This window comes from Lontra canadensis, unplaced genomic scaffold (assembly GCF_010015895.1).
Source record: "Lontra canadensis isolate GAN:19392208 unplaced genomic scaffold, GSC_riverotter_1.0 scaffold85, whole genome shotgun sequence".
Classification (NCBI taxonomy): Eukaryota; Metazoa; Chordata; class Mammalia; order Carnivora; family Mustelidae; genus Lontra; species Lontra canadensis.
Window position 1 is genome coordinate 2,012,649 of NW_022631079.1, and position 21,843 is coordinate 2,034,491.

The following is a 21,843-nucleotide window of genomic DNA, read 5'->3' on the forward strand; positions in this document are numbered from 1 at the left end:
CAGGATGCTTTACTGACCCCACTCAGGACACCTCGGAGAGGTGGCAGCCTGTGTCGCATCCACAGTTGCAGAAAGACGCCAAATAGACAGAAACGGAATCCATTCAACTCTGTGCTCTTCTGTGGCGTCTGACGGTTATTCTGGTTATAAGACCCTGTGTGTCAGGGACATGAGATGAATCCCCAATAGCTACCTTTAGCAAATACAATTCTCTCAGAAGAAAAATGATCCTTTTTATCCAGAAAAACATGCAGCAGCACAAAATGCAACATCTCCCACAGAGTCAAAACTCCAAGGGCGGGAGTGGAGAATAAAGGAGTCACATTTTGGGGTGTGCCCGGGTATGAGGCAGAGGCTGAAGTCAGCGCAACCTTCGGAGCACACGCAATACTCTGCGTGTAGAACATTCTGCTTGTGTTGCTCTCAAGGCCAGTTGAAAAGCTTCCACTGGTGACTTTTTTTTTTAAGTTTAGTTTTATTTCCAGTAAAAATAAGACAATAAAATAAAATAAATAGATGTGAAGGGGTCTTCTCTAAATTAGCCTTTGAACTAACTCAATAGCTCTTGGGTGCTGGAAATCAACACCAAGGAAAGTCAATATGCAAGGGTATGAAATGATCCATGCACTTGGAGAGCATTTCTGAAAACGTTAAAAAAAAAAAAAAAAAAAAAAAAGAGGATATGAGGCTTAGAGCATAAAGTGAATGTTTTATTTCTAAAATGAAATCCTTGAGCCTGCTTCCCCTGCTTCTTCCTCTGCATTGCTCTCTCCCTACTTGTGATCTCTCTCTGTCAAGTAAATAAATAAAATCTTAATAAAAATGAAATGAAATCCTTAGGAGGTGAAAGTCACTTTATGCTTTGAAACCCTACTCTTTTTTTTTTTTTAAAGATTTTATTTATTTACTTGACAGAGATCACAAGTAAGCAGAGAGGCAGGCAGGGGTGGGGGGGGAAGCAGGCTCCCCACGGAGCAGAGAGCCCGATGCGGGGCTCGATCCCAGGACCCTGGGATCATGACCTGAGCTGAAGGCAGAGGCTTTAACCCACTGAGCCACCCAGGTGGCCCTGAAACACTACTCTTGGGAGGCGTGGGGCAATCGTCTGCTAGCTGTCGCCCTTCTTGGAAGGGCTGCCTCTCCGGGTACCCATACTGTACTCCCATTGAATGCAGGTCCTGCCCTGGGGCTCACCAAGGGCTTCAGTGCTTAGATAAGACTGGAAAATGAGAGCTGTCCAATTGCTGATTGAGCCATTGATCAAAGCTGCTGAATGCACACATGACTGACTAAGCACAGGAAGAGCTCCACTGGTTACCTCTAGGATGGAAACCCAGCATTGTGACATGGGCAATGACTTAAACTCCCAGCCCCCCAGTTCTTCATCTGTGTGACGTTTCAAGTGTCTCATCTTAGGAAGTCCGATCCCTGGTGTTATCAGTGAAATAGACCATACATCATCCTTTGTTATCCAACTCAATGACCACCTTGGTCATGAACATGATTTTGCGTTACAGACATTAATGTTCTATGTCATGTTTTCAACAACTTGATTGTTGAATATTATATTGTTATATAATACTTATTATGTGTTTCCTATTGTTCTGGATTCATTTTTTTCTAACCTTTTTTTTTAAAAGATTTTATTTATTTATTTGATAGAGAGAGAGAGAGCACAAGTAGGCAGAGCAGCAGGTAGAGGGAGAGGGAAAAGGAGGCTCTCCACTGAGCAGAGAGCCTGATGAGGGGCTCGATCCCAGGACACTGGGATCATGACCTGAGCCAAAGGCAGCCGCTTAACCGCCTGAGCCACCCAGGCACCCTTTCTAACCTTTTTAAAAAAATAATTTGTACTAATTTAATCTTATTGGTATATTTCTTTTAAAATTTTTCCCGCAAAGAAAAACTCTGATTTGGCCCATGGAAACTCAATTACCATTTTGGAAGTCTTAAGATATTTTGGATTTAGTTTTTTATTTTAAAATTGACAAATAGTTTGTGATATCTTGAATAGAAATTGAATTACTAATAATGTTTTATTTGATGTTCTCATTAGAAAAATGCAGTAACAACAGAAACCGATCATTTGATGTTTCCATTAGAAAAATGCAGTAACGACAGAAACCGAATTTTAAATTTAAAGCTATAATATTATCCAGAAAGCAAAAATGTATTTATACACTCAATATTTCTCCTGAAAGGTAAATAGGATCTGTCATGCCCCATAAGCTGAGAATTATACAAATCTGAGTACAGCCTTCTGGGCTATCTGCAACCTCTCTACTCAGTGAGTTAAAGGAATCAAAGAAGCTGATCATTTTTCGAACAAGCAGAGCCCTAGGGCATTTCTCTAAAATAAGTCAGTTTTGGTGGATGTCCTTGACAGCCTACCCAGGAGGGCTATCCTATAGTGAAGAGGCCTGTTTGATCCCCTGTACGACGACGTCTGTTGGCCATTGATTGCTGTGGAGATTGGTAGTAAACATTCAACTCTCCTCAAAGCTTAAGATTTAAACAGAACGGCAGTGCCATTCCAAATATATTAGATTATTCGTATTTGAAGGAATTGTTAAAGTATATTGCAGAGAAGACCTAAAATTTACTAGTGCTTGAGAGAGGAGGATCAGAGAAGATACATCTTTCCAAAATTCTAACATTAGACAGAAAATTGCATTTGGCCAATACCTTACTTTTCCATGCTTTACAGAGCAGCTTTCTTTAGGTATATTCTTATCTTCCTTTGTTTGCCAACATACAATCCCAGTCAGGTTTCAACACCCACTTTAAATGGCAGCCACTTTCGGAGGCCTACTTGACTATCTCTTTCCCCTGTTGGAATTAATTTCTCTAAAATATTTCTTTTGCAGGGCGCCTGGGTGGCTCAGTCGTTAAGCATCTGCCTTCAGCTCAGGTCATGATCCCAGGGTCCTGGGATCGAGCCCCGCATCGGGCTGCCTACTCAGCGAGGCGCCTGCTTCTCCCTCTCCCACTCCCCCTGCCTGTGTTCCCTCTCTCTCTCTGTCAAATAAATAAATAAAATATTTCCTTTGCAAGCAGCTCCGCCAAGCACAGGCTGAGGGACCTCTGGTGAAATACTTTATCTGTCTAGGTATCGGTCCCCCATTTTTAAAGGAGGCTAGTAAGAGCACCTACTTCACGGGCTTCCCGTGGACATTAATGGGGCCATCTTTATGACAGATGTTAAACCAGCTGCCGTTTGGAAGACAGCCTGCCCACTCTGGGTGCTACAGGACTATTTCTTAAATAAACAGCTGAAACACACCTCCACAGTTACTCAGTACCATCTCTCTCCTCTCTTCTGGCCTGGAAGCTTTTTTTCCAGATAAAGACAATGTCTCCAATCTCCATAGTTAGTCAACTATACTTTTTTTTTTTTTTTTTGGTGGCAGATATAAATGTCTGGGTAAAGAGATGCTCTCTGGGTTTCATCAGGAATTAATCATTAACAAATAAAGACCTGCCTCCAATAACCAAGAGGGAGAGACAGTCTCCCTAAATAGGATTTTTTTCATATTTTCGTAGACAGTTAATTCTTAGATCTCAACTATGCCGTCAGTGCTGGGTGCACACAGTGGGCACATAATAAATGTATCAAGTGAATAAAACAGTGAAGAGAACGCTATCTCAGAATACTAGGATGACTTTAATATTTTACCCTAAATAATGCTCAATTCCTGCAGTACCACATTTACTAGAAATGGGTATCAAGCAGACACCATTTAAAATTTCAGTCAAGTTGTTGGGCGTCTTCGGAGGGCCACACATGCTTACCAGGAAGCCATAACTGTTAATTAATTTCATCCATGGGGTCAGTTATGCTCCCACCAGTGCTCAGCCCTTTGCCAGGGGCAGAGTGTATTTCAGAAGGAGCATGGGACACAGGCTCAGGGGATGTACGGTCTAGTCAGGGTGGTGACACAACTAACGTTGTGCTTCCAACCGGTGTGGTCCAGACCTGGGAGGTGACCTGGGACAGGTCAGAGCATGCAGGCCTGGACTTGTGGGGGCTGGGTCTCAGGAGAGACAGGTCAATGGGCGGGGTTTGTGCAGGAGGCATGTGGTTGGAGACAGGGTGTGACCCACTGGTCTTACGCCTTCACCTCTCACGGCACCTTGTGCACCCTCACTGCCCTCAAGTGAACTGAACTTTGGCAAGACCCGGGTCCAGGACGCCAAAGCTGTGATGCCCAGTGTGGGGGTGGGGAGGCAAAGAGTAGGAACAGGGCTTTTTAGGAAAAAACCCTAACCCCCTGGTTGCCTGTCTGCAGACTGTCCCCCACATTGTCCTATGTTGGCCACCACCCTCCACTCCCCTGACCACACTGGGACCTAGTTCCCATCCTCTGGTCCTTTCCACCAACACCAGCATGAGTTTCTGCTGCTTCTTTGGACTTAAATATAAGTTTCCAAATAAAATACAGACTACTTCACTGTGTGTTTTGAAGTGGCTCACTCAAAGCTTCAAGTTTTAAACACTGATTTTCCTTAGAGGGTTTTGTGTATTTCTGCCCCCGCCCAACCCACCCACCACTCAGAAATGATTAGGTAAGTCATATTAAACAGATCCCAAAGAAGGCGCCTTTCTTTCAGACTTTCCCCCTCCAATTCCCCAAACATTTCATTACCATCATCTCTCTGGAGCCTAGCCAGAAACTTGGCCTCCTCTGACTCTTAAACATACCAAGTTATTAAAAATACCCTTCAGCCAAAATGAAGGAAGGGTCAGCAAAATGAACTCAACACAGGGCTTATACGGAGCACAGTGATTTCTTTGACTTGGAGAAGGAAACAAACGCTGATGATTCTGGACAGGCAGTTTCTTTCGCTAATCTGCTGCCAAGCTCTATCAGACACGAGTGTCTCCCATCAGATGTCCTAATCTCTCTCCATTTTGCTGTCACTAAAACATGAGAGCTGGCTGCAATAACAAGGCTTATCTCATTACCAAAAGGAAAAAAAAAAAAAAAGGGAAGAAAGTCAACATTCCACAGAGAGATATGGCACCTTCCGTTGGTATTAAGAGGAAAGTAAAATTAGAACATTAGCAGTCCCCAGGTTTTTACGGTAAAAGACAGGCAGAGACGCTATTTTCAGGCTGCTGCTAATTGAGCCTTATTTGGACCAGAGCCCTCTGAAAGGAATCAACACATCAGAAATGGGCATGCTAACAGGGAGGAGACAGCTTCTAAATATGATCTGGGGAGGACAGCCCTGCTTCTTGCCTCCCAGATAACACAGAGCTCCAGTGTCTGATTGTGCAAAACAAAAAACAAACAAACAACATTGTTTTGGGGGGAAAAAAAAAAGTCACCTTTGTTGGGGTCTACAGAAACTGTTCTGGTTTCTACCTCTGGGAGACCTATGTGTTTAACTGTGGTTTTTCACACCAGCTTTCTAAATTTGTATCTGTTGCAAGAGGGAAGCATACCCAAGAGCAAAGCGAAATTCACCAGGAAGGCTAGAACTTCTGCTAAGGGAAAAGAGAAGGGTGTACAAGATTCAAGTAAAAGCTCAGCAGCTCGGCAAGACATTCTTTATCAAGAAAGAGAGAGCACATCATTAACTACAGTAATCCACTGACATTCACGAGGAGATCTGTCCCAAGACTTTCATAAATCTCAAATGTCTGCCGCACTATAATATGCTATTACCCTGCGAGAAGGAGCCATAGATAACTCACAAGAATTAGTGGGTAGGACACAGAAATCAAAGAAAAGGGAAGCTGCATGGACACACAGCTGTTCTGGTTGGGCGGACAGCGAGGCCCACTCAGCAGCCCCAAATTCAAATTTAAATCTCAGCAAAAAGACGACTTGCCGCAGACCCATGGTCCTGACCAGGTTGACCTGGTCCAGACCAGGAAGGTCATCTTCAAACAGACAAGATCGTGACATTTCACTCTTGGAGACAAGATGGCGCTCCATGCCGAAGAAGGCTATCTAGTCAATGGTGGCAGAGTTCCATCAACTTTTGAGGAAAAGCAATTTCCCTTCGAGACTTGACACCCTTATACCCCCTTGCCTATGCCTCCAGATGGCAGTTGTAGGTGGGAGAAATGATAGGTGGAGCTAAATGATCCATAAAGCGGCATGAATAGTACCAGGAAATGTATGACTCACAGTATTCTCATTTTCTTCAAGTTTTTTGGTACATTTGCATCAAGGTTTTCCACAAAAATTCATTCTTGACTTTAATTGTGACTCCAGAGTAAGAGTCCTTTGTCAAGTTCCCATTTCTGGAGAGTACTCACACCGCTCCATTCAGGAGGCATAAAAAATATGTCCACTGTCCTTAGAGAAGGCAAAAACACCCATATGCACAAAAAACAATTCACATTAAAAAAAAAATACCAAAAAACTATGGGATTCAGGACCGAGCTAGGGCTATGCAGACAGACGTGTGCCTGGGATTTTAGGGGGCCATTAAGGAGACCATCTTATTGGAGCAAAGGGTTCATTCAAAGGCAGGAGCAAAAGTCATAGAGTACTCATCAAATTGCTTTAATTATTACACACTAAGCAAAAACATTTGCATTCCACCCCACTGAAATACCAGGAAAATTAACCAATTTATGGCCACCATGGAAATGTCGCCACGCAGATCATAGGCATCATGCATACAACCTACCACGTGGCAGCCTTTGTCCCTGCACTGTCACTGTCATTTCCCATCTTATCGACTGGCCCCTCCCCCCAGTCACACAAACTGTAGATCCTGATGTTTTCCAATAATTCTCTCTCTGTTCCATGTAAAATACGTCAACAACGTTTAATTCTAGCCCCACAGTATCCTTCCATCTAGCCAAAGTTCTGTCTTAGGGCAGAACCACAATGTCTCATGTGTGACTTCCTCCATCATCCTCAAGACTCCAGGCTCAATATCTTCATAGAAAACCCATCCTCCAAAGGGTTCCTTCAGGTCCCTCCAGAGGGGTTAAGGGATAGTGGTGGTGGTGGGGGGAGGCCGACATTAGCATCCCTCCATGTGGAAAGGGCATGCTATCCGGAGCGCTGGCCAGGTGGAACCGCTCATTCAATGCTCTCAACCACCACGTGGAAACAAGGAGAAAAAAAAAATGCTGATATAGCCCCAAGGGGACTCCCGCCAGCTCCTCATCTTAAGGAACTGGTTAGAGTTAGAATTTTAAATTAGGTCTAACTAAAACCTCAATCTTTTGAGATTTTAGTCACAATATTTAGTCACAAACATTGTGACTAAATATTTAATTTAATTTTTTAATTCGGATCAAATCTAGTCACAATATTTAATTTGGTGCCTCTTCTTTGCCTATAAAATAAGGCACGTATTTCAGAGTACCGGCGCTGGGACTCCGGGATTAGACTGCATGGGTTCAGGATTCAGCCACACCGTGTACCCGCTGTGTGACCTTGGGCATGACGACTAAGATCTCTAAGCTTCAAGTTATCATTTGTACACTAGGATGATATTACTGTCCCTGCCCAGCATTGTTTTAAGGATTCAAGGGGATAATGCATGGAAAATGTTTACTCAGGGGAGCTTAAAGAAAACCGATGAGGCAATGAATGGACAGGTAGACTGATAAATGCTATGGAAGGATTTGTTTAAGTACACCGCTTTATTTTTTGTAAAGATGTTATTTATTTATTTGAGAGAGTGTGAGTGAGAGAGAGCGAGCACAAGCAGAGGGAGCGGCAGGCAGAAGGAGAAACAGGCTCCCCACTGAGTAGGGACCCCCCCCCCATCTTGGGGCTCGATCTCAGGACCCTGGGATCATGACCTGAGCCAAAGCAGACGTTTAACCGAGTGAACCACCCAGGTGCCCCCTAACTACACCTCTTTAAATAACTGTATCACTCACAGGTAAGGATGCCTACTTTATTCCTAATTGTTAGAGTTAAAAATCGCTTGCATCTTTTTTTTTTTTTTTCAGGAAAAGCCATAGAAAAAGTACCTTTTAATAAATAATGAGATGCATATGCATTACCATAATTATTATCACCATTATCAACTACAACAACCAGCAGCATTGATGCAAACTTAGTATAAAACCCCAAGAACAGGGGCACCTGGGTGGCTCAGTGGGTTAAGCTTCTGCCTTCGGCTCGGGTCATAGTCTCAGGGTCCTGGGATTGAGCCCCGCATTGGGCTCTCTGCTCAGCAGGGAGCCTGCTTCCCCCTCTCTCTCTGCCTGCCTCTCTGCCTACTCTGATCTCTCTCTCAAATAAATAAATAAATAAATAAAAATTAAAAAAAAAAAACAAAACAAGAACATTTACTTTGCCCAGTGCCCACCCTCCTCCCCTGCCACAAGCAGCATCCAACATGGAGGCTACGAAGGAGACGTCTGACAAAGGTGTTGCTTTTAAACCTGCGTAACGATGGAGGGATGTTTGTAGCTTGACCAGAGTGTAACTAGATGCTGCTTCTGGGGAGCAGATGATCTGTGGGTCCTGCTGCCCCAGACACAGAAATGCACACGGGTCACTGACATGCTCCCTGCTCCCCCCTCCCCCTGCTTTCGCCATGTCCTTTTGCCAAGCCCCCAGTAGGGATTTATACAAGTTAATCATTTTGTTTTTATTAGGCATCGTCAAAGTTCCCTTCCAAGACTAGTTTGAGGAGAGCAGGAGATCTATTACACAACATCCAGTCAGGTACATGCTGCAGCTGGTTCGGGGGCATGGGCAGCGGCATAAAAGGGGACAGATCACAAGCAAAGAGTGATGACAGGTGGCATCTTAGCAGCAAGAGCAAGCGGCGTTTTAATGGCACCCCAGGGATGGGAGCTTTTCAAAGATCGGCCGTTCCAATGGACACCAACAGGTCCACTTTCCTGAACTGATGTGTTCTCCCACTTCAGAAGACGAGCAGATCCCCAGAGTTTAGAATCCCTCAAAACACTTTGGATCCCCCAGTGTCTATCCGCCCAACACACATTTGCTCTCCCTATTAAAAATCTGTTATTTTCACAGCTTGCACCAGGAGAAGATGATTTGCTGATGCCTAAAAATAATGCTGTTGCCAGGGGAGGCGAACTGTTGCTTTTCTCTGCTTTTGGTCTTCAGGGTTTTGTAGCCATTCCTCTGCGTGCCTTGTGTCCCGTAGAACGCAGTGTCATGAGCACCTGGTAGCTCAGAAGCACACCTTCCTTAAAAGGACTGGATGAAGCCTTACCCTGCACAGACTCACATCTCTCTTCAAGTTAAGAGATCCCAAATGAAAAGGGAGAGAAGATAGGAGAGTGAGGTGAAACTGGGAAAGAGACCAGGGGCGATAGGAAAAACCAGGGTTTGCAAAGTGACCAAGACATCCAATGAAGAACTAACAGCCAGAGTGGAACCTGCCATGATCCTCTGAGCGTGGAGCTGGGCCTGTCCTGATCACAATGGTACACCGGAGTTTAGCACAGTGCTGAGCCCACTTCGAGGCTCAAATGCTCCCTAGAGAAATAAATTGGAACAGGCAAGGTGATTCCCATACTGAGTGGATGAATGGGGGTGAGGGAAAACCACAATCAAGTCTCAGAGGGCTTCTAACTCAGAGTAGAAAAATCAAAGAATACAGAATAATATAGGCAATAAAAGGTGTGTGTGTGTGTGTGTGTACACATATGTTGGTACACACAAGGTGCATAAACATATATAGGGTGTGCCTAGAACGGAAAAGTTTTCTGTATGTGTTTGCATATCTACAGACAAGATCATTTGGAAAGAGCCACTATGTTTTAAAAATAGCATCTGGAGCTAGTGGCTAACACAGAGAAACCAAATCCCATCCCACTTTAGAATACTGAGGCTCACTTTAAAAAATAAATATGACTTCATATTGAACAGGATTCAAAGGTATATTGCATCCTTAATCCCTCAAAATAGCACCAAGGTGAACAGTTCTGTTAAACAAATTACAATATAAAAAATATGTTCTTACTTTATTTAAATGCAAGCCTATCTCATTTGGCCTTAAAAAAAGGAAAAAAGAAAAGAAAAAAAAAAAAAAAAGGTGGGCCTCACCTCATCTGTGAGCTGTAAGGAAGCCCAGAGAAAGAGGACTGAGGTTTGTATGGAGGAAGGCTTGCTGTCCTGCAGGATGGGACTGCGGGCAATGCTGCTCATCTGTGGGAGGCGGCCAGGCCCAGAGTCAAGCCAGCCAGATCTTGGGGCTGGTACCCCAAGCTCGAGACATAAATGGTTTTAGGGCCAGGGTAATTGGGAAGGCAGGGAACGATGGTAGGTGGGGCCTCAGATCGTTCATGTCTTGCTCTGTTTCACAATATAGAAAATAACTGGGAACCATTTTAATAACCGTCAAGTTGCAGCTTCGTCTTTTTCAGGACACCCGCCCCCCCCCAAGAGATTAACAACATCACCCAATGACTTCACAAACCAAGCTGGAGGGTTTGAAAACTCACAGAAACACTCAACAGATGTTAAGCTGCTGATTTCAAAACATTGACAGGCAATTTACAAAGGTCCCAAAGACCTCAACTTCATAATCATCAGGGTTTGGCACGAGAGAAGGCTCCAGAAAGGACAGCACAGCCTTGGCACCTGGAGACTTGGCTGCAGGAGCTGTCTCCAGAACAGCAGGGCTGAGAGGAGGAACAAGAACACCTACCACCTGAATAGCACGGGGAGGGTGGCAAGGTTGGGGACGGTGTGTGGGGACGTGTCCTGTCCTCTTGGTAGCATCCACATCCACACCTGGGAACGGGCACCTGCAGAGGCTGCACCTGTACAGCCTGTAACACTGACTTAGTGATACGGAGCAGCAGCTGTGCCAGCAGCAGCCCCAGGGGGGCCAGGACTGCCACGGGCTTTCCCAGGGCAGGTGCGGCTCATTATCTGCCGGTAGAGGTTCAGAGAACACAGGGACTTGCTCAGGACCACATTCCAGACAAAGCCTGAGCCTTCCAGAGCTAAATCAGGCAGATTCAGAAAGATGCAGAAAATCCCATAGTTATGCTGGTGATGAGAGCTAGAGAAATGCCATTTATGGACTGTTCATAGAACACCACTTTGCACCCAGATGCCCAAAGGAGACACAGGTGATTCAAAGCTAACTACTGGGTGTCTGGACTCAAATACATTTCTTCCCTTTAATAAGAAGTGCCATTCCAACCACCCCATGAGATGTGCAAACATTTAAGAGAATCATAGACTTTAGAACCAGATGGCTCTCTATATATGGCGATGTCAGAGATCAGTCTGCAAAAAAAAAAAAAAAAAAAAAAAACCTTAAATTTAAGGCTTTCTCTTTTGCTCCTGCAGTGGTCCTCAAACCAGCCATGTACACGGAATCACCAAAAGGGCTTGTGAAAACACACGTTATTTAGGCCCCAAAGCCATGGTGTCTGATTCAGTAGGCTTTGAGCAAGCCTGACACTCTTTCTTTCTAACAAATTCCTAGGGGAGGCTCATGCTGCTGGTCCAGAGATCACATTTTGAGAATGCCTCAATAGTCCCAGCTTGAGGCTGGGAATCAGACCTGGGGAAGCATTTTTTTTAATTTTAATTTTAATTTTTTGACTACAGATATAAGGAACTAATTTGCTGAGTTCTTGCTATGTTCCAGGTACAAAATTATATACTTCTGTCACTTGCTGCTAACGATAGCCATGCATCTGCAGTTTACAGACGAGAAAATAGTGCCTCACAAGGGTTAAGTAGCTTGCGTAGAGTTCTGGAACTAGTAAGTGACCACTTTTGGAACTTATTCCATAGTCCACGTGCTTTCCAAAGAAAGGGAGATGTGTCAACAGCACTTTGCAACAGGAATCAGCGACCGAGGAAACCTAGAAGAGGTAAGGTTGTTTCCTCAAGACTTTTAAACCCCAGAAAAATCACAACAGCTCCTTTAGAAGAGAAAGAACAATGCCATCTGGATAAAATAGAATTCAGAAACAGCAAAAAGTTGAAAAGACATCTTTACGACTAAGCCTGCTCTATCTGGTACTTATCCCCCAAGAGGGTTTTGGAAATCCGAATTTCTCACGACCTCCATACACATCTGTGTCCCTTTGGCCGGCAAGGACGTGAAGGCTGACACAACAGCCAGACGATGTCGAGGTGGACATGAGAGCTATTTATTGATTCTCAGTCATACTTAGGGCTCTGCCTCATACAGACAACAGTGGCCACCTGTGCCCATCACTGCTTTTCCTTTTGCTTACATGATTTTTAAATCTGAGCATGGACAGCAATAAAATCACACTGCCCACGTGAGATACGAACACACCAGTACCTACATGTCCCCAAATCAGACAACTAAGCTCTGACTGTATATTTACTTCAAATAACTTGGTAATGGGAAATTATTAGAAAGATAATCCAGGGGGCACCTACGTGGCTCAGTCAGTTGAGTGTCTGGCTCTTGGTTTTAGCTCAGGTCATGATCTCAGGGTCCTGGAATCGAGCACTGTGTGGGTCTCCGTGCTCAGTGGGGAGCCTGCTGGAGATTTTCTCTCCCTTCCCTTCTTCCCCACCCTTCACTCACAGGCTCTCTCTCCCTCTCTCTCAAATACATAAATAAATAAATCTTTGAAAAAAAAAAAAAGATATCCCAAGACTACAGTGGTTTTAAAACATGTCTAATTCCAAGACTCAACATGACAGAGAATGCTCTCCACAGAGAAAACAAGAGTGGCGCATAAACCCTAAGATGAATGAGATCCTCACGCCCTCACTCCATAGTTCCAGGGCAACTGGCGTCATCTCAGAGTTAAAGGGCTCCCACAATCATCTAGACTTATGGTTCCCAAAAGTGTTCTTTGATTTCACTCATAGGTGAAAACTTAGAAAACAAAGTAAATGACCAAAACAAATGAAGAGAGACAAACAAACAAAACCAGAGTCTTCCATACAGGGAACAAAATGGTGGTTACCTGTGGGAGTGGAGAGGCGAAATAGATAATGGCCACTGAGGATACACTCACCTTGATGAATACTGGGCATGTCTAGGATCGTTGAATCATGACTTTATACACCTGAAACGAATGTCACTGTACGTTCATCACACTTCATATGCACACATACACATTCATGAAATCTATCACCAGAGATCAGGGTTTAGAAAATTTGAGGTGGGGCCAAGAAACTCTGTGGTTCCAAGCATCCTGGGTAATTTTGATGTCTGCAAGGCCAAATAAAGCAGACTTAGTGCAACCTCCTAATTTGGACAAGGAGCTTCTCCCTAAGAGTATGTGAAGGTATTAGGGTTGTAGGCAAAGAGAAGTGGTCCTCTGCATTCTGCCCCAGATCCCACTGGAAATCTTATCATGGGAAGGACCTCATGCCTACATGCTCTGGCACCAGTTCACTGGGAACATCATCACTCAAGATCCACTGGGAAGCACTGGCCATGAGGGTGGACACAGCAGCGACTGCCAATGCTAATGAGAATGGCAATTACCGCAGAAACAACAGCATGGCTACTAAGAGTTGATGGCACCCAGCATTCACGGTTACAGCCAGTGGTACCAGTGAGGGACATGACACTAAGTGGAAAACCCATGGTGTCCAGCCCTTTTGCTGGACATGAGGAAGGAGAAGTGTGGGGGAGGGGTGGCTGCCTCATTTAGCTCATGCACATGTTGAGAGACAGTTCATGGGTGACTTTCAACTGCATGAGTGGACTCAATCTTCCTATTTTGTTTTTAAGGTTAGTTTTCCAGTGGCAATTTCTCTTCTTGTTCACACTCATGCAATTTTTGATAATTGCTCCTCTAGCCTTTCCATTGCAGATAAAAAGAAATTTTTAGTATTGTTAAACATGTGAATGTATTCTATGCACAAAAATATTTCATTAATAATACATATGTCTCCCCAACAAACACAATCATTTATGGATCTGAAGAATATCAAAATACCCTACAAATCAATGCTTAACTAAAAGACCTACTTTTAAAGACTAGAGTGTCCCCGCCAAAGATCTCATTTATTTATTTGAGAGAGAGAGTCTGAGTGGGGAGAGGGACAGAGGGGGAAGGACAAGCAGACTCCATGCTGAGCCCAGAGCCCAACATAGGGTTTGATCTCACAACCCTGAAATCGTGACCTGACCCAAAACCAAGAGTTAGACGCTTAACTAACTGAGCCACCCAGGCACTCCTAAAAACCAGAAGCTTGTACACCATGCAAGCATATGAGACCAACAGAATAACTACCCATATATTTTAGCCTCTCTTTTATTCTTTCTGGAAGATATAACTACGAATTACTAAGTAGTAATATTATTTTTAAATATCTTTTCAGCTTCTGACACTCATCATTATTATAGACTATGGAAGTATGTTGAGATACAAAAGCAATTAAAAATTTTTGTGGTCAAATATCTTCACTATGAAAGACAAGATGATAACAGAATTTAATTCCTGGCTCACTGAAATCGTATTGTACCATCATCAGCATCAGCACCCTTCAATGATAAGAAATTTGGTGACTGCGGGCCCTGGGAGCTACCAAAGACGTGGTCCTTTCAAAATTGCATTGAAAACTAATCTGTTTTTAATTAAGAATGAAAATTCACTCTTAATCAATTTATTCACTTAACTAATCCAAAAAGGCACAAAATCAGGCTATGGTAGTGTCTTGACCTTCTACTGCCCTACCTAGCCTTTGAGAACACAGGGCTCAGCAATACATTCATTCCTTCTTCCAATGTGTAATAAGAAAAAGTTTAAATCCACTCTGAAAAAAAAAAAAAAAAAACACTTTAGCTTCTTAGTACTAGTCCCAGAGAGCATGCCCATCTAAATATATGCAAGCCTAAAAAAAAAAAATACATTCTCTAGTTGTGTAATTGGGGTGATATAATGATGGAAATGAAAAAGAACAGATGAAGAGTAACATATCATCACATGCTATTCCAAACATCTTTGGTACAAAGTACAAGGGATCCAGACATCTATCTTATGGCATACTGCATTTCTTTCATAAGTTAGAATTCTTTTTTTTAAAAAAGATTTTATTTATGTGTTTGATGAGAGAGAGAGAGACAGCAAGAGAGGGAACACAGGCAAGAGAAGGGACAGGGAGAAGCAGGGCTCTATCGCAGCACCCTGGGATTGCGACCTGAGCCGAAGGCAGACACTTAACCTATGGAGCCACCCAGGCGCCCCCATAAGTGAGAATTCTTGAATGCTGGAGCTTAACATTACAGGTATCACCAAACCCAACTCCCTCATGTTCTAAGAGTAAAGACACATCTTACAAAGTGACTTTTTAAAAAAATTATTAACAATAATTAAAAAAATAAAAGGTGCAAAGATGAGAAAATGTATAATAAAACCCTTCAGTTCAACAACTAACTGAGAAGGAGCGTGACTGTAGATCTCTCTGGATCTCTGCCTGGCTCAGGCTTTTCAAATGACCCCGTTCTCCTCAATCAAACCTTCATTCCAGTGACTGTGCAGAAAAGCTTTCTCTGACCATCCTCCCTAAGGGGGTGCCATCCAGGACTTAACATCATCTGGAGTTCATTATTTATTCTCTGTTTGTTTCTTAACCTTAATCAACTCCTTCCCTCTCTTTGCCCTACTAGGACTGAAGTCCCATGTGAGCAGAACCCTCCTCTGGACTGTCCCCAGCTGCATACCCAGCATCTGTCCCAGTATGAGCTCCCATGTTAAACTCTTAGCCACCAGCATGGGGCGAGCTTTGCAGAGAAGTTGCTGGAAGCCACAATCTCTGTCACCAGATGTGTGCACATACATGGGCATGCTTAGGCCTCCTTTCAAATTATGTCAGCTAATCTATACATTCTCTGAAGCCAAGCAAGGATTCCAGGTTGAGGCCACGATAATGGTCCTTAGTACCTACTCTAGGAAAGAAGGAAGGCAGGCAGGCAGGCAGGCAGGAAGGAAGGAAAACAGGAGAAAGGAGGGAAGGGAGGGTGGAAGGGAAGGGAAGGGAGGAAAAGGAAGAGAAAGGGAGGGAAGAGAAGGGGAAGGAGGGAGGGGAAGAAAAAGAAAAGAAAAGTGGGAAAGAAAGAAGACTGTGTAAAACTATATAAATAAGCATATTAGGGACTCTCCAGCATGAATAGAATGTCCAAACAATATATTTTTTTCTTATTTAATAGGTTGAAAATGCCTGTCTGAGTCTTTGCAAGGAAAAGGATCACTGCCCCCTTTCTGTTCAGGCTTAAGCCTTTTCTACAACATTCTGGGAATGGTAGTTGCTCCTATGACTACAGACAGATGAAAGTGATCATGTAGTTTCCAACAAGCAAAGGGAACAGATGATCGATTCTTCCTCTCACACCAGATCATCTGCTTAGGGTCGTGAATGCCTATACTTGCCATAGGAAAGCAAATTAAAAGAGGGGTGAAGAAACCAAGAGAGGGTCATCCGGAGAATTCATTCCATTTCATTTGCTAAAACACACCACTGATCTCATTTCAGTGTCACCTTTTGAGAGGCCTTCTCTGACCACAGGATCTAAAACAGTCACCACCAAACCCACTCCCTGATGCTGCCATGCCTGATCTCCACACTCATTTTTATTCATAACCATTATTTCCTGAAAATGTTTGCTTACTTACTTGGAGATTTGTTCTGTTGACTGTAAAGTAAAAAATATTTACTTACTTGGAGCTTTGTTTTGGTGACTGTCTTTACTAACTTTTCTCGCTAAGGATATAAGCTCCATTGGGGCAACTTGGTTCCAAGCACCTCTGTATCATGGGCCCTAGGCACATAGGTACTAGGCTCACAGAAGGTGTTCAGTACATGCTTATGAAGTGAAAGAATGCATAGAGGAGGACAGGTCCCAGAGCCACCTACTGTCAACCCCAATTCCTTCCCTCCCCGCCATGATATGCCCCAGACTGCCTCCACAGAGTTGGGAGAGCCCACTTCATTTATCTTGATTGAAAGTATGATGCTTTGAGCCCCTGCCTGCGCCTTGCCCACTTGAGCCATGCTGTCTTAGCTTCAGAAACAAACCTCAAAATAAGACAAAGGGTGAAAATAGAGCAAAAGAGGGAAAAAGCAATCAAGAGAGAGAATTAAGAAGAAATTCCGATTAGTATATTTAAGATTTTCCATAGGAACAGGAACAAAATAAAGGGAGCAAGAAGTTATGAAAAGTTACCAAAAAACCGCAAACAAACAGGGAGGATGACGATTCACAGTTGCAGATGTTCAGGGGGGAAAATTGTACATAACCATCCATGCTGTGTCCCTTTCGTCTGCCAACAAATTCATGTTTTACTGAATGGTGAAGACTGATCACAGTCTCCGGCCCAGCAAGCCCCCCTCGGCTGAAAGCTCCTTTTGCATTCAGTCCTTGTGCTCAGGGCCCCCAGCATCTCCATGGGCCTGGGGTTCCCATCGTCTCTACAAGAATATCCTAGAAGCTGCTTTGTCTGTTTGGTCCCATGCATGGTTCCCACCAGCTTCAAATTCCACCGGAGGCCTTCAGATCCCCCCACTTGACCCTGTGCCTCATTCCCGGGGTCTTCCTCTGTTTGCATAGCCAGTGCTGGATTCCCTCTGTGCAGTTCCGGACCCTGCCGCTTCTCACTGGATTGTGCACATAGTCACCTGCAACCGTACCCATCTTTTCCCTTCTGAGCCCCTTGCCTCTGGTGCCTCTTGGTCTCCATCGCAGGGCAGAATCAAGCCATCACGTGACATCTACACACTAACCTGTCTTGTCTGAACCCAAATGCACCATTTTAATGGATCACGTGGCTCCTGCCGACGGCCGACAGGGTGCCTCCTTAGAGAAAAGGCACCTCTCCCAAGGTCCTGAACAGAATAGGCAAACCAAGCCGTGACATTAGTATTCAAGAAGGCAGGGGAAATTTCTGACTTGGCTCGAAGAGAAAAGGAACAAGAGGAAGAGTCGAAACTAAGGAGGTGTACTCCACAAACTCTGCTGCTCTCTGTGCTACAAGGCTAATCATTTTCTAGAATGTAAGGAAAGCATTTATTGAAGAACACATCATTCAGCTAGAAGCCCATTGTTCAGTATAATGATAACTTAGTAAAGGTTTAATAAAACACGATTTCTTAAAACTCACAACACGGGAGCCTCACAGAGAACAAAATAGAACCCATCATTCGGCCATGTCAGATATCCAACTGCCAGGCTACAAAAAAAAAAACAAAAACCAAAACAAAAAAACAAAAAAGGTCCTTTTAAAATATCATCTTCCATAAACAGGGTTCTGTGGCATGAACTCTGCAGATGGAAACATAATAAATCCGCGGTCACTTACGAAATCACTGGGACAGAAATAAGACATGATTTGCACTTCTGCTTCCAAGTTGATAATATCAGCTTTTAGAAAATTCATAAGCATGATATTCAGATTTTTTTTTTTCCATAGGAAGGGTCTTCAAACATGTCTTGAAAAAAATACAGGGTCCTGATAGAAAGAATTATTTCGAAATACGTTTGCAAAATACAACAAACCTATTTCAAGGATTTGTAAATGAGGGTTAGAGCAAGTCAGGCCTGGTTTTCAGCCCTGGCTGCACCAGGGACCAGTTTTGTGTCCTTGGGCTGCTTCCCAAGATCCAGAGATCTGTCCTTGGGCTGCTTCCCGAGATCCAGCATCCTAGCCAATAAAACAGGCCTAATAAAAATGGTTTCATAATGCGGTCAGTGGGGGACTAACCCATCTAGGGCCTGTCATGCAATAAAGGCTGCTTCCCTTTTCATTTACAAGCCATAACCAGATTTTTGTTTTCAGGTCTTCCTTACTTGACAACATATACTCTGAAGAGATATATTTCTTGCTGGATTTTCTTTCATAGTTCTTGATTAATGGGAGCAATTTAAAAAATTCTCCTTGTACCTTGCTCCCTGGCATAGAAATTTTATAAATCTTTTATTTCCAAATCCTCCATATGATAGTCCAACATGGCAGTCAAGTCTCTTTCGTCACGACTCAGCATTTGGAGATCTACGTAGACGTGTCCCGGAAACACAATTCTGTTCATAGAGACACCACGGTCCACGATACATTTGTAAATTGGTTGTTTAGAATCAAGATTTCGCTTTCTTATTGCCACGATTATGTGAGATGTGAGATGTAGGCTCTATGTGCGAATATTTATGGAACCTGTTCTTCAGTTAATATGAATAATGATATTGGGTTTTGGCCTAAACCAACACTTGGGTTGGGGATCTTGAGTGGATGGTATAAGGGTAGCTTGCCACGGAGCACGGAAATTGGGTTTGAGAAAGTCTTACTAAACTGGTTTGTCATAGGTACAATTTAAGGGAGCTGGATGATTCATGACATCCTTTTATCCCTATCTATGGATACTCTCCAGACTTCTCAAGGCTCTCTGTATCCTCAGGACTAAGACTCAGGGACTTCTCTGCCATCTTTCCCCTGAAGTACCCACCATCTACCCCCAACACCCTAATGTGCAATGGCCTCGCACCAGCACTCTCTTAACTTACTCACTCTCGTGCTCTCTGCCTCATTGCCCTTGAGCTCCGTCAGAGCTTAGCAGAGCAGCAAACTGATTCATAAGCTCACAGAATCCTACGGGCCCATCAGCTCTGGGACCCTTATGAAGGTTTTGCTGCTTACAAATAGCACACCCGCTCACTCAATGTAATTATGTAGTTGGTAAAATTGCAGGCAATGTCATATAAGAGAAGGATTGGTTTTTTTTTTCCCTCACAGGGAAATAGTAGGCTATTTTCCTCTCATGGCCTGGAAGCCCAGACTAGGAATCCACCTTCCTAAGGTAGCTTTGCTTGGAACAGAGCCTCTGTGTCTTCACCTTTTAAAGCTCTCTGCTTTTGTTTGGTTGCTTGTTAATAACAGCTCCAAAAGGGGTAGCAATGATGGTTTAAGCAGCCCGAACTTTCTGTTTGCTCTTTTTCAGGGGGCAGGGAGATGGTAAATGGGGAACAGGTAGGAGATCCTATGGACAATACTGGCCATTTGTAACTGAAAGCACTTTGTTTCCTCTTCTTGGGAAGAGAGCTGGAGCATCTATCCTTATAATTCAGCCCACGAAAAAATAAAGGCAGACATTCTTGGGTTTCGTGGTTTAGTCATCAAGCTGGGCACCGGGGATGTACCTTTTTGTATTATTTGTAAAACAAATGTACTTCATAAACACAAAATCAGAACAGAATCAAATGAAACTTATGAAACGTGAAAGCTGTCTCCATGGGGAAAGGTTTGCTGGAAGGATACAAATTCGTTTGCAAAATCTGCAGTTTCAAATAAACTCTGTAATTATTCCAACAGTCTCCCATCAGAAGTAAGGACTATCCATTCCCATCAGCAGCATTTAAGGAAACATTAATACCCTTGGTCTACAGTGTGATCCCACTTGCTCTCCTGTGCGGGTTCTTTCTGTTCCCCTTGGTACTTAAATGCTGGCAAGCTCTAGGGCCCCAAACCTGCCCAATGCTTCTACCACAAACTCCTTACCATTTTTTAAATTATTATTCCTGTGCCTTCAGTTCCCATGATGTGCTTTCAATTCCTGTGTCTATAAAAACAACCCAAAGTCTCTCTTGAGTTTCAGACACGTGTAGCTCATAGCCTACTGGACACATCTCAGAACATCTTCTTCATTAAGCCATAAGCTTGTTGTATGTCCTTCTTTGCTGACTCTCCCCACCATCGATCCCGTGGTCCCAGAGCTAGAAAGTTAAGCATCAGCTCTGCTGGTTGTCTCTCTTTGTCCTCCAGCAGCAAAGCATGACAGGAGTGTAGCCTCTCGTCACTCCAGCTCCGTGAGCCTCTGGTTCAAAGCGTCAGCCTTATATTGCCATACACTCTGCTTAAAACCATTTAGAGGAGCTGGCTGTATGTTCGAATCATCTGGGGAGATCCTTAAGAATACTGATACCTGGGCACCTTTCTTGGCAATTCTGATTTAATGAGTTGGATACGGGTTCAGTCGTGGATGGTGCTTGGAAAGTGTCACATGATTCTAACGAGCAGCCAGTGCTAAGAACCAGTGCTTTAGAAGTTGTCCACTTCCCTCAGGATAAAGCCCAAATTCTGTGACCTAATTAATAAGACTTCATCAAGAAATATGGCTCATACCCATTTCTGAATTGTCACCTCTTGTCTTTGTCCCTGCTCTCTACCACCATCCCCCGCCCCCACAACCAGGGGCACCTTAAATGACATGATATCAGATGATTTAAACTATATTCCATGGTTTAGGTATTTTCTCTCTTGCCTCAGTACCTTAGCATATACTATTCCCTCTGCCTCCAAAACACCTTTATTTCCTTACCTGGGTCATCTTTACTTGCCTTCTCCTTTGCTCCAAGGAGCCTTTCCTAACACATCCCAACTAACCCAAAGTGGGTCAGAGACCCCTTTCCTATAGCATTATGGGGTAACTCTTTTTTCTTTTTCTTTAGAGAGAGAGTGAGCAGGGAGGGACAAAGGGAGAGAAAGAATCTTAAGCCCGATGCAAAGCTATTCTCATGACCCTGAGATCATGACCTGAGCCAAAACGAAGAGTCAGGCGCCTAAAGCCATCGAGGTGCCCCATGGGATAATCCTTTGTTTCAGGATGTTTGTCACTCTGGGTCGTGTTTGGAAATTTCTTTCTCAGAGTCAGTGTATAGAGAATGTACCTTCTTCTTTGTCTCATCTGGCACAACTTTTCCTGACACAGCAGCTTTTTTATATGGGCTCAAGTGTGACATGAATAGATATAAGAACACATAAAAGTAAATTATATATTTTTAAATGAAATTCCGTTTAGTAATAAAGGTACTTGTATCACTTCAATACTTCAAATCCATCATCACATTTTCACCAATTTCCACACTCAAATTCACTAGCCTTAAATTGGGAGACTTTAAAGGCTTAAATTAAATCTTAATGTAAAGGCT

General features: G+C 43.5%; 1 protein-coding gene across 2 annotated transcripts in view; it reads right to left on the reverse strand.

The window, feature by feature from the left end:
- Positions 1–21,843, reverse strand: part of PRKG1 (protein kinase cGMP-dependent 1) — a 1,235,433-nt gene that overhangs the window by 921,166 nt on the left and 292,424 nt on the right. The gene's annotated exons all lie outside the window — the stretch shown is intronic.